General features: G+C 45.3%; 1 pseudogene; it reads right to left on the bottom strand.

The window, feature by feature from the left end:
• The window catches only part of LOC139255819 (zinc finger protein 239-like), a 55,883-nt pseudogene extending 54,960 nt beyond the window's left edge, over window positions 1-923 (bottom strand).
• Between the last annotated feature and the right edge of the window lie 12,375 nt (window positions 924-13,298).

Raw genomic sequence — 13,298 nt, 5'->3', positions numbered from 1 at the left:
AATGAGCAGATTCCTCCCTCATTTCCCACACTGCACCGTCTCGCCTCCTCTTTCCCCCTTAGTTGTGTTCCACACTCTGGGCCCTGGCCCTTCCCCGGGGATTCTCAGTATGAACAGGGGGATGTGTGTTGAGACAGGATGTCCCAGCTCTCCTCTTTCCCCCTTGGTTGTGTTCCACACTCTGGGCCCTGGCCCTTCCCTGGGGATTCTCAGTATGAACAGGGAGATGTGTGTTGAGACAGGATGTCCCAGCTCTCCTCTTTCCCCCTTGGTTGTGTTGCACACTCTGGGCCCTGGCCCTTCCCCGGGGATTCTCAGTATGAACAGGGGGATGTGTGTTGAGACAGGATGTCCCAGCTCTCCTCTTTCCCCCTTGGTTGTGTTCCACACTCTGGGCCCTGGCCCTTCCCTGGGGATTCTCAGTATGAACAGGGAGATGTGTGTTGAGACAGGATGTCCCAGCTCTCCTTCTCTTTCCCCCTTGGTTGTGTTGCACACTCTGGGCCCTGGCCCTGGCGCTTCCCTGGGGATTCTCAGTATGAACAGGGGGATGTGTGTTGAGACAGGATGTCCCAGCTCTCCACCTTTAAAGGGACAAGGAGAGGACCCACTGGGCTGAATGGCCCTGCTTTATGACATCACTGCAGTGCCTAGCAACCAACCTCCCTGAGCCGGAGCCGGAGCCGCAGGTTGTTGTTCGGGGCCTGAGGCCCACAGCGGGTGTGTGTGAAGCGGATAATGCGGAATGTTGTCTCTTGGACGGGCGGGGCCTGGGCCTGCACTCGGTGTGTGTGAAGCCCGCGGCCCCCCCGGGGTTTATTAACCCGCTCCCTCCCTACGCCCATCTCTCACCTGCTGCCTCAGACACAGCCGCCCCACCGCGCATGCTCAGCTCACATTGCCCGGGTGATTGACAGCAGCTCTGGACCAATAGAAAGAGCGGGGGCGGGGCTGGAGGATCGAGCGGGCAGTTGGTCCTCCAACCAATCGGAGTGTGCGAGAGGCGGGGTTGAGCCTGGTTGTGGGCGGGGCCGAATCTGGGAGAGAGGTCACAGTGAGCACAGAGCTGGGGCTGGAATCTGGGAGAGAGGTCACAGTGAGCACAGAGCTGGGACTGGAATCTGGGAGAGGGACCACAGTGAGCACAGAGCTGGGGCTGGAATCTGGGAGAGGGGCCACAATGAGCAGCTTTTCGAAGGGCCAAAGGGATAGCAGCTTCACCATACGAGCTTATTTAAATACTAATTGTATGCAGTTTCAGAGGCAGCCTCGGTCACTCTGCAAAAACTGTTCCATAATGGCTCGGAATTTGCGGCCAGTGGCGAAGCGAAGACTTTCACCCCCAGCCCCGAAGTAAGCTTTGCACAAAAATGTGGCGATCTCTGTGTCAAGAAGTTTGGGTTTTCTGACATGTAATTCAAATCAAGAGAGTACAGTGGGAATCTCCTAGCGCGAGCTGCTGCAATGTCAACAAGCTGTCTAAACATCCAATCTTAATGCAGAATTTTCACAGGCCGTGAACAAGGAGGTGGCTAAGCTCTTCAAATTCTAACTTAAAAAATGTTAGAGCAAAACAAAGATTGTGGCTTGCACATGGGGAAATGACAAATCTGAAATAAAGGTGAACTAACTTTTTTTTAAAGTTACTTAACAATTTTATTTTTTTATTAAAATGGATAAATTTGACACTGCCCAACCTTTTTCTTTCTTAAGCAGTCAGCACGCTGTTAAAATCCCAGTTATACCTAACTTTTAATGGAGAATTTAACAGCGGTATTTCTGCGGAAGAGCAGTAGTTTTCATCAGTTTCCCAGAGTCGAGAGAATTCCATGATTGCCAACTCTGCGCTGGGGGGAACATCACATCCTGTGGGGGAGCAGTGAATGACAGACCACAACTTTAGTATTTACGCATTATGTTGCAGATGCGCTAAATCCTGAATTACCGTCAGTTTCAAAGGCAGAATGACAGCGAAATGACAACCAATACCACAGGTAATCTGGATATTATCACATTGCTGTTTGTGGGAGCTTGCTGTGAGCACAAATTGTATGTCATATTTCCTACATTTCTAAACTTAATTGGCTGTAAAGCACTTTGGGACATCCTGTGGCCATGAAACGTGCTCTTTTTCTTTCTTAACGCTGATTGATTTGACGTTATCGCGCTCACCAGGTGGCACGTCAATCGATTCAACAAACTAACAAAGATACATAAGTTTGGTGCGTAACTTTATTAGTCCAAAGTCCATCACTAAGGCTGACTCGGTCGCACCACTACTCACCAATCCCATCTGGAACAGTCTAGCCCAAGGATGTAGTTCAACATTAGATCCTACTTCACACCATTCATGATTCCCAAGGCCCAGGATTGCCTTTTCTGTCTCGATATTTGTCTGTATCATTTGCACTATGTGTTTCTGGGGTATCTTAATTCACTCAATTATGAGCTTTAAAGTCATCGACAGGGGAGGTGTATAGTGTCCCAGATGCGGAATGGCTCGAATGGCTTCATCCTCCAGAGGCTGTCTTATCTACAGACTAGTGGCATTATGATGATGTACCAGTACCAATGTTTTAGCACCGATAGGCATGTTCCTCAGTGAAATCAAGCAAAAGTGATGTTTTAGCATGGGGCTTCGGGTTGAACCCACAATCATTTACGTGGCAGCAGTAGCCACACAAAACTGTCCTTTTCCTTTATACATGGTATTAGTTTGGTCTTCGCCCCATTTAATTATTCCAATCTGGCATTTTGATGATTCTTTGTTGAGGGTGAACCCACAAGCTGGAACAGTGTGTTGATGGACTTTGTCACAACTACAAACCCATGTTATCCCTTTCAGAGTACACCACTGCATATCTGGTGCTATCCAAGTTCCTCCCTTCTTAATCAGATATCTTGGATACTCCTCATACTGTTTATGGATCAGACCTAGCTCAGAGTCTACCAACATTGCAACCGATTCTACCCTTTACACCTTCCAATGTGTCGTTTCATTTCCATTTTTCCTTAACAAAGACAAGACCGATCCCACTAGTCTAATATCTTCATTTATTTCCCGTTCCCTGGGGGCCAAAGACCCCATTCTCATTTTCTGCATCACATCATAGTTTATGTCTTGGTTCCTTTAAAGCATTTGTTCTTCTTGAATAAACAAAGGGGTTTGACTACCCTCTGTGTTGCCCAGTCCATTCTGTACCACATTCATCACAAAGGTCACACACGATAGATAGAAACATAGAAAATAGGTGCAAGAGTAGGCCATTCCATCCTTCTAGCCTGCACCACCATTCAATATGATCATGGCTAATCATGCAACTTCAGTGCCACTTTCCTGCTTTCTCTCCACATCCCTTAATCCCTTTAGCTGTAAGGGCCACATCTAACTCCCTTTTGAATATATCTAACGAACTGGCCTCAACAACTTTTTGTGGCAGTGAATTCCACAGGTTCACAATTCTCTGAGTGAAGAAGTTTCTCATCTCGGTCCTAAATGGCTTACCCCTTACCCTTAGTTCTGGCCTTCCGCAACTTCGGGAACATTCTTCCTGCATCTAACCTGTCCAATCCCGTCAGAATTTTATATGTTTCTATGAGATCCCTTCTCATTCTTCTAAATTCCAGTGAACATAAGCCTACTCAATCCAGTTTTTCCTCATATGTCAGTCCTGCCATCCCGGGAATCAGTCTGGTGAACCTTCGCTGCATTCGCTCAATAGCAAGAATGTCCTTCCTCAGATTAGGAGACCAAACTGCACACAATATTCCAGGTGTGGCCTCATGAAGGCCCTGTGCAACTGCAGTAAGACCTGCCTGCTCCTATACTCAAATTCTCTCGCTATGAAGGCCAACATGCCATTTGCCTTCTTCACCGCCTGCTGTACCTGCATGCCAACTTTCAATGACTGATGTACCATGACACCCAGGTCTCATTGCACCTCCTCTTTTCCTAATCTGTCACATAGAAACATAGAAACATAGAAAATAGGTGCAGGAGTAGGCCATTCGGCCCTTCTAGCCTGCACCGCCATTCAATGAGTTCATGGCTGAACATTCAACTTCAGTACCCCATTCCTGCTTTCTCGCCATACCCCTTGATCCCCCTAGTAGTAAGGACCTCATCTAACTCCTTTTTGAATATATTTAGTGAATTGGCCTCAACAACTTTCTGTGGTAGAGAATTCCACAGGTTCACCACTCTCTGGGTGAAGAAGTTCCTCCGCATCTCGGTCCTAAATGGCTTACCCCTTATCCTTAGACTGTGACCTCTGGTTCTGGACTTCCCCAACATTGGGAACATTCTTCCTGCATCTAACCTGTCTAACCCCGTCAGAATTTTAAACGTTTCTATGAGGTCCCCTCTCATTCTTCTGAACTCCAGTGAATACAAGCCCAGTTGATCCAGTCTTTCTTGATAGGTCAGTCCCGCCATCCCGGGAATCAGTCTGGTGAACCTTCGCTGCACTCCCTCAATAGCAAGAATGTCCTTCCTCAGGTTAGGAGACCAAAACTGTACACAATACTCCAGGTGTGGCCTCACCAATGCCCTGTACAACTGTACCATTCAGATATTATTCTGCCTTCCTGTTTTTGCCACCAAAGTGGATAACCTCACAATTATCTACATTATACTGCATTTGCCATGCATTTTCCCACTCAGCTAACCTGTCCAAGTCACCCTGCAACCTCTTAGCATCCTCCTCACAGCTCACACTGCCACCCAGCTTAGTGTCATCTGCAAATTTGGAGGTATTACATTCAATTCCTTCGTCTAAATCATTAATGTATATTGTAAGTAGCTGGGGTCCCAGCACGGAACCTTGTGGTACCCTACTAGTCACTGCCTGAAAAGGACCCGTTTATTCCTACACTTTGCTTCTTGTCTGCCAATCAGTTCTCTATCCACATCAATACATTACCCCCAATACCATGTGCTTTAATTTTGCACACTAATCTCTTGTGTGGGACCTTGTCAAAAGCCTTTTGAAAGTCCAAATACACCACATCCACTGGTTCTCCCTTGTCCACTCTACTAGTTATATCATCAAAAAATTCTAGAAAATTTGTCAAGCATGATTTCCCTTTCATAAATCCTTGCTGACTTGGACTGATTCTGTCACTGCTTTCCAAATGTACTGCATTACATCTTTAATAATTGATTCCACATTTTCCCCACTACTAATGTCAGGCTAACTGGTTTATAATTCCCTGTTTTCTCTCTCCCTCCTTTGGGAGTGGGGTTACATTAGCTACCCTCCAATCCATAGGAACTGATCCAGAGTCTATAGAATGTTGGAAAATGACCACTATTTCATCCACTATTTCTAGGGCCACTTCCTTCAGTACTCTGGGATACAGACTATCAGGCCCTGGGGATTTATCGGCCTTCAACCCCATCAATTTCCCCAACACAATTTCCTGACTATTAAGGATTTCCTTCAGTTCCTCCTTCTCGCTAGACCCTCGGTCCCCTAGTATTTCTGGAAGGTTATTTGTGTCTTCCTTAGTGAAGACAGAACCAAAGTATTTGTTCAATTGGTCTGCCATTTCTTTGTTCCCCGTTATAAATTCCCCTGATTCTGACTGCAAAGGACGTACATTTGCCTTCACTAATCTTTTTCTCTTTACATATTTTTAGAAGCTTTGCAGTCAGTTTTTATGTTCCCTGCACGCTTACTCTCATACTCTATCTTCCCCCTTCTAATTAAATCTTTGTCCTCCTCTGCTGAATTCTAAATTTCTCCCAGTCCCCAGGTTTGCTGCTTTTTCTGGCCAATTTATATGCCTCTTCCTTGGATTTAGCACTATCCCTAATTTCCCTGGTTAGCCACGGTTGAGCCACCTTCCCCGTTTTATTTTTATGCCAGACAGGAATGTACAATTGTTGAAGTTCATCCATGTGATCTAAAATGTCTTCCATTGCCTATCCACCGTCAACTCTTTGAGTATCATTCGCCAGTCTATCCTAGCCAATTCACGTCTCATACCATCGAAGCTACCTTTCTTTAAGTTCAAGACCCTAGTCTCTGAATTAACTGTGTCACTCTCCAACTTAATAAAGAATTCTACCATATTATTTTACAACCCTCTGAGAGAAGAAATTCTTCCTCAGCACAGTTTTAAATGGGTGGCCCCTTATTCTAAGATTATGCCCTCTAGTTCTATTCTTCCCTATCAGTGGAAACATCCTCTCTGCATCCACCTTGTCAAGCCCCCTCATAATCTTATATGTTTTAATAAGATCATCTCTCATTCTTCTGAATTCCAATGAGTAGAGGACCAACCTACTCAACCTTTCCTCATAAGTCAACCCCCTCATCTCCAAAATCAACCTTGTGAACCTTCTCTGAACTGCCTCCAAAGCAAGTATATCCTTTCGTAAATATGGAAACCAAAACTGCATGCAGTATTCCAGGTGTGGCCTCACCTATACCCTGTACAACTGTAGCTAGACTTCCCTACTTTGATACTCCATCCCCTTTGCAATAAAGGCCAAGATTCCATTGGCCTTCCTGATCACTTGCTGTACCTGCATACTAACCTTTTGTGTTTCATGCACAAGCACCCCCAGGTCCCGCTGTACTGCAGCACTTTGCAATTTTTCTCCATTTAAATAATAACTTGCTCTTTGATTTTTTTTCTTCCAAAGTACATGACCTCACACTTTCCAACATTATACCCCATCTGCCAAACTTTTGCCCACTCACTTAGCCTATATATGTTCTTTTGCAGATTGTTTGTATCCTCTTCACACATTGCTTTTCCTCCCATCTTTGTATCACCATAAAACTTGGTTACATTACACTCGGTCCCTTCATCCAGGTCGTTAATATAGATTGTAAATAGTTGGTGTCCCAGAACTGATCCCTGCGGTATCCCACTAGTCACTGTTTGCCAACCCGAGAATGAACCATTTATCCTAACTCTCTGTTTTCTGTTAGTTAACCAATCCTCTATCCATGCTAATATATTACCCCCAACCCCATGAACTTTTATCTTGTGCAATAACCTTTTATGTGGCGCCTTAACAAATGCCTTGTGGAAGTCCAAATACACCACTCACTTGGATCCATGCTTTGATATGGAACCTGTTAGGTATGGCCTCCTTGTCTCCCACCTTCAGCTTGTAGCTGATTTTTATACAGCCATGGCCACTTTATCCAGACAAAGACAGACTGATATTTTTTGTTTTTGGCCTCCCTACAAGCTTTCTTTGTTCAGTACTTAGTGGAGGCCTTGAAACTGATGACCATTCTTGCTGTAAGGAAATCCTAATTTGATCAGCATGCTCTTTACTTTTAATATTAATGCCTCTGGCAGGTAGCAATGTGTTTAACTCTATCCTGATTATTTCAAAGTTGGTTTCTCTCTGGAGAATGTGTCATAGCCTTGATGGTTTAAAAATCTGTCTCACCTGAGCCACAGTAGCCATTTCATGTTGTGCTGTTGTCGATAACTGAGCACGTCTGAGACTCGTTTGTTCACACACACACACACACACACGAGTATCTTAATATCATGCCATAACATCTGATCCAAGCCATTCTCGGGCTTTCAGGTGATCTTATCAAAAAATCGTAGGGTGTCTGCAGATCTTTGCTCATCTCCCTTTGCATGGTCCCGATGTCTCGGGTAATGGCCAAGCTATCAAATTCAGTTTCCTTATTGTTCAGTATAGGCAATGAGACAAACACCCCAAGAGAAAGCTTATCAATTTACTACACTTCTCTGACTTTCACAAGAATTTACATTAACATTAGATTGCACCCAGGTGATTTATGCCAATTCACCAAATATCAATGATTTAAAAAAATTCCCATTTGATGGTGTAATTTTCCTGGTTTCATCTTATATCCTCACTCATGTCCTCTCATTCAATTTTATGGAGTGTTCACTGGGCCCCAGAGGAACTTTACTGTCTAATACAATATTATCATAATATCTTAAAATATAGATCAAACATTCCCACTTGCTCCAAGTTTCAACCCATTTTGTTTATTTAATTTTATTTAAACGAACCTCTTCTTGGACCTTTTATTCCCCAAAATATGCTAGAGAGCACGTCAGTCTGCAAGATGAAGGATGTTAGTTACCTTTAACACAACAACCTTCCCCCCCAAAACTTCTTCCTGAATACATAGTTTGGACGGAACCACATAGACTGGACCTTTTCAAAAATAAAACTTGATTATCCCCTTAAATTTCAGCTAAATTTCCCTTCCCATGTGCTTGACCAGCAACTCTTATCAATTTATATCATCAATTTTAATTTTACAAAAAATTATGCCCAGACTTTGTGATTTTACAAAGAAGACAAAAGTAACAATTACATTTGGATGCAAGCTATTTATCTTCCCCTTCGACCAATGTGTCTTGAAAAATAGGATTACATAGGAGAGGAAGCAGAGTTAACGTTTCGGGTCGATGACTCTTCGTCAGACCTGGAGAGTGTTCGGAAAGAACAGATTCTTAACAAGCACTGAAAGGGGGAGGGAGGGAAAGAACAAAAGGGAAGGTCTGTGATAGGTCCTACCACCAATCACATCTTCCCCTCCCCTCCCCTCTCAGCATTCCAAAGGGACCATTCCCCCGCGACACCCTGGTCCATTCCACAGTCACCCCTAGCACCCCTCCCCTTCCCACGGCACCTTTCAATGCAACCACAGGAGATGCAACACCTGCCCTTTTATCTCCTCCCTTTCCACTATCCAGGGTCCCAAACACTCCTTCCAGGTGAAACAGCGATTTACTTGTACTTCTTTCAATTTAGTATACTGTATTCACTGCTCACGATGTGGTCTCCTCTACAGCGTAGATTGGGTGACTGCTTTGCGGAGCACCTCTGTTCAGTCCGCAAGTGTGACCGAGCTTCCGGTCGCCTGTTACTTTAATTCTCCACTCCATTCCCACTCTGACCTCTCCATACTCGGTTCCTACACTGTTCCAATGAAGCTCAATGCAAACTCGAGGAACAGCACCTCATCTTTCGTTTAGGCACTTCACAGCCTTCGGGACTCAACATCGAGTTCAAAAATTTCAGAGCCAACCTTTGGCTCTCTTTCCGCGCACCCGCCCCCCCCCCCCCCGCCCCCCCTCAGCCTGTTTCTTTTTTTCTCCTTGTCTCTAATGGTAGTTGGTCATTATCCTGCCATTCACACCCTATCTTGACTCATGTTTTTCTAACTCCTGGCATTGCCATTTGAATTTGGGCCATCATCCATTCTGTTTCTCTAATCTCTCCTGTCTTCCAACCTATCACAGACCTTCCCTTTTTTCTTTCTTCCCCTCCTCCTTTCAGCACTTGTTAAGAAACTGTTCTTTCCAAACACTCTCCAGTTCTGATGAAGGGTCATCGACCCGAGACTCTGCTTTCTCTCCACAGATGCTGCCTGACCTGCTGAGATAGCCAGCATTTTGTTTTTATTCCAGATTTCAGCATCTGCAGTATTTTACTTTAGGATTACGTAGGATATACAGCACAGAAACATACCATTCGGCCCAACCAGTTCATGCCGGCATTTACACTCCACTCGAGCCTCCTCCTGTCTTTCCTCATCTAACTCTATCAGCACAATCCTCTATTCCCTGTTCCCTCATATGCTTGTCTAGCCTCCCCTTAAATGCATCTATACTATTCGCTTCAACCACTCCCTGTGGTAGTGAATTCCACATTCTCACTACTCTCTGGGTAAAGAAGTTTCTTCTGAATTCCCTATTTGATTTCTTGGTGATTATCTTATATTTATGGCCTCTAATTATGCTCTTTCCCATAAGTGGAAACACTCTCTCTGTATTTAGTCTATCAAAATCATTCATAATGTTAAAGCCCTCTATTAGGTCACCACTCAGCCTTCTTTTTTCAAGAGAAAAGAGACCCAGCTTGCCTATCCTTTCCTGATAGGTATACACTCTCATTTCTGGTATCATACTTGTAAATCTTCTTTGCACCCTCTGTGTTCTAACCAAGGTTTGATGTAAGCTTAGCATTACTTCACTACTTTTCCATTCTATAACAATTCAATTTTATAATAATTTATCCCAATAATTGGGCATTGCCCAATAAGGTAGTCTCTGGATACGGCATAGTCCAGAGACACAAGTCTACATTTTCTTCAACATACGTCAACAACGTTAGAAGCACATAAAAACACTGTGGCCTTCCTGTGGCAAGCACAAACCACTGATCTTTAGTCTTTTCTTATCCTAATGTAATATTTTGAATCTAAACATTCTATGATGAAAAAATCCAAGTTCCCTCACCGCTCTCATCTTCCATTCACTTCAATTGACAGATTGTACCAGTAAGGATTTGGAAGATATTTACAACAGATTCTAGATGTTCTTAGAGTTGGGATCATTCTCTATTTTGCCTATTCGAGGAGTTAGATAACAGACTTTCTCCTGTGCAGATAGGACTGGGTTTTGTGATCCTAGGCTTGTTACTGAGACCTTCCCTGGATACCAAGACTAGGAGCGGCACACTGGAATGTATGGGGAGCTGGAACTTGTCCATAAGAGTAACCAAAGGTATGAGAACTGAAATAATCTAGTTAGGAAGGAGAAAAGGCCCCAAAATGGAGCAGTCGGTAACAGGACAACAATTTGTCTCCTCTCATCATGGAGACATCAAATATCAACAGACTGTTATTTGAAATATCAAAATATTAAACTCCAGCCCAGTTACAGGGGTTATTAATATCAGCAGAAACAAAATCCACTGTCAGAATGAAGATGATTCAGTCGGGATGAGATTAACAGCAGCAATAACAGCAGAATGTAACCCTTGCAATCACTTGTGAACTTGTTGGTGTCTCAGCAGGTAGGGTGACTGAGCAAATCCCTTTCCACACTTAGAGCAGGTAAATAACTTCTCCCCAGTCTGAATTCACTGGTGAATCAGCAGGTTGGATAACTGAGTGAATAACTTCCCACACTCAGAGCAGGTGAACAGCCTCTCCCGGTGTGAACTCACTGATGTTTCAGCAGGTGGGATGATTGAGTGAATCCCTTCTCACACACGGAGCATATAAACGGCCTCTCCCCAGTGTGCACTCGCTGGTGTTTCCGCAGGTCAGATGACTGAGTGAATCCCTTCCCACACTCAGCAAATGAACGGTCTCTCCCCAGTGTGAACTCGCTGGTGATTTAGAAGGTGGGATGAAGAAATGAATCCCTTCCCACACTCAAAGCAGGTGAACGGCCTCTCCCCAGTGTGAACTCGCTGGTGTATCAGCAGATTGGATGATTTAGTGAATTCCTTCCCACACTCAGAGCAGGTGAATGGCCTCTCTCCAGTGTGAACTCGCTGGTGTGTCAACAGGGTGGATGAACAAGTGAATCCCTTCCCACACTCAGCACAGGTGAACGGCCTCTTCCCAGTGTGAACTCACTCGTGTATCAGCAGGTTGGATGAACAAGTGAATCCCTTCCCACACTCAGAGCAGGTGAACGGCCACTCCCCAGTGTGAATGCGCTGATGAATTTCCAGTTCAGATGGGTAATTGAATCCTTTCCCACAGTCCTCACATTTCCACGGATTCTCCATGGTGCGGGTGTCCTTGTGTCCCTCCAGGTTGGACGATCAGTTGAAGCCTCGTCCACACACAGAACGCATGTATGGTTTCTCCCCGCTGTGAATGGTGTGATGTTTTTCAGGCTGTGTAACTGGTTAAAGCTCTTTTCAGTCAGTGCACTGGAACACTCTCAGTCGGGCATGTGCGTAGCAATGCTTTTCCAGTCACAATGATGTTTGAAATCTTTTCCCACAGACAGAACAAACAATTTTCCTTCCACAGTCAAAGGCCGATGAAATTCAGGTCCTGAGGAATCGAGAGAATCTGTCAGATCTTGACGTGATGTTTTGTTTGAGTTTCCCGTCTGTAAATCTTCCCTTCTAATACCTTGTAAAAGGAGATGACAAAACTCATCACTGTAAGTAAAGGACAGAAATTCAGAACAGACCATTCTAATTTCTATGTATCATTCTTTCCTGTTTCTCTCAACCTGTAAATCACCATCCCACACATTGTCCCTCCGCCCTGTGCTGAAATCCAAACACATCGCACAGCTCAAGACTGTTTATCCTGCACCAAGTCTGGCTGGGTTCAGTGCTACAATCACTGGTTCCCCTAACTCTCCACCCCTGAAGATGCTGACTCTGGCTGGGTTCAATTCTGCACTCACTGGTTTCCCTCTCCTCCCGTGAAGGTGCTGACTCTGGCTGGGTTCATTTCCACATTCACTGGTCCCCCCCACCCCCGGAGATGCTGACCTTGGCTGGGTTCAATTCTGCACTAACTGAATCCCCTCCCTCTCCTCCCGTGAAGGTATTGACTCTGGCTGGGTTCAGTTCTACAATCACTGGTTCCCCTCCCTCTCTCCCCTGGAAATGCTTACTCTGGCTGGGTTCAATTCTGCACTCACTGGTTTCCCTCTCCTTCCGTGAAGGTGCTGACTCTGGCTGGGTTCATTTCCACATTCACTGGTCCCCCCCACCCCCGGAGATGCTGACCTTGGCTGGGTTCAATTCTGCACTAACTGAATCCCCTCCCTCTCCTCCCGTGAAGGTATTGACTCTGGCTGGGTTCAGTTCTACAATCACTGGTTCCCCTAACTCTCCACCCCTGAAGATGCTGACTCTGGCTGGGTTCAGTTCTACACTCACTGGTTCCCCTCGCTGTCCACCCCTGAAATTACACTAAGCAACTAGAAGAGAAGTGGCAGTGAAGTAACTGGAAGAGAAGTGGCAGTGAATTTCAGTTCTATACTCACTGGTTTCCTTCTCTTTCCTCCCCGAACGGTGGCTCGGTTCAGTTCCACATTCACTGGGACGCTGAAGCCCTGCCTACTAATGGTCCCTGTACAAACATGGCCGCATATGCGCTCTGCTACTCAGTGCATCACGATGGTGGTGCAGAAACCTTCCGCTGTGCTTTACAAAGCTGGCGGCCGTCAGCCTGGGCCTGTCACCAGGAATAAATCCCCGGAGCTGCTAACGCGGGACCTGGAAGTTCTTCGTCAGGGTTTGCGGCCTATACCAGGTCTTCATGAAGCATACCCGCCGTGTGAGCTACTCACCTGCGTCTCCGGCTCTTCCCGTTTCCATTCTTCGTCCGGCTCTGATCAAAGTGACACTGTGCATGCTCCAAAAACCACCTGGTCCTGTGCCTGTGCAGTGCGAATAGGGTACATTCTCCCCCGCGGGCTATGCTGGGTCACAGTCCCGCCATTGAAAACCCCAGTTAGTGAATGGGGATTGATTTTCTGTGATCTGATTGAGTGAAAATTAATAAATC

This window comes from Pristiophorus japonicus, unplaced genomic scaffold, assembly GCF_044704955.1.
Source record: "Pristiophorus japonicus isolate sPriJap1 unplaced genomic scaffold, sPriJap1.hap1 HAP1_SCAFFOLD_637, whole genome shotgun sequence".
In the NCBI taxonomy this organism is placed as follows: domain Eukaryota; kingdom Metazoa; phylum Chordata; class Chondrichthyes; family Pristiophoridae; genus Pristiophorus; species Pristiophorus japonicus.
Note: the sequence above shows the minus strand (reverse complement) of the source record. Positions and strands in the feature narration are given on the sequence as shown.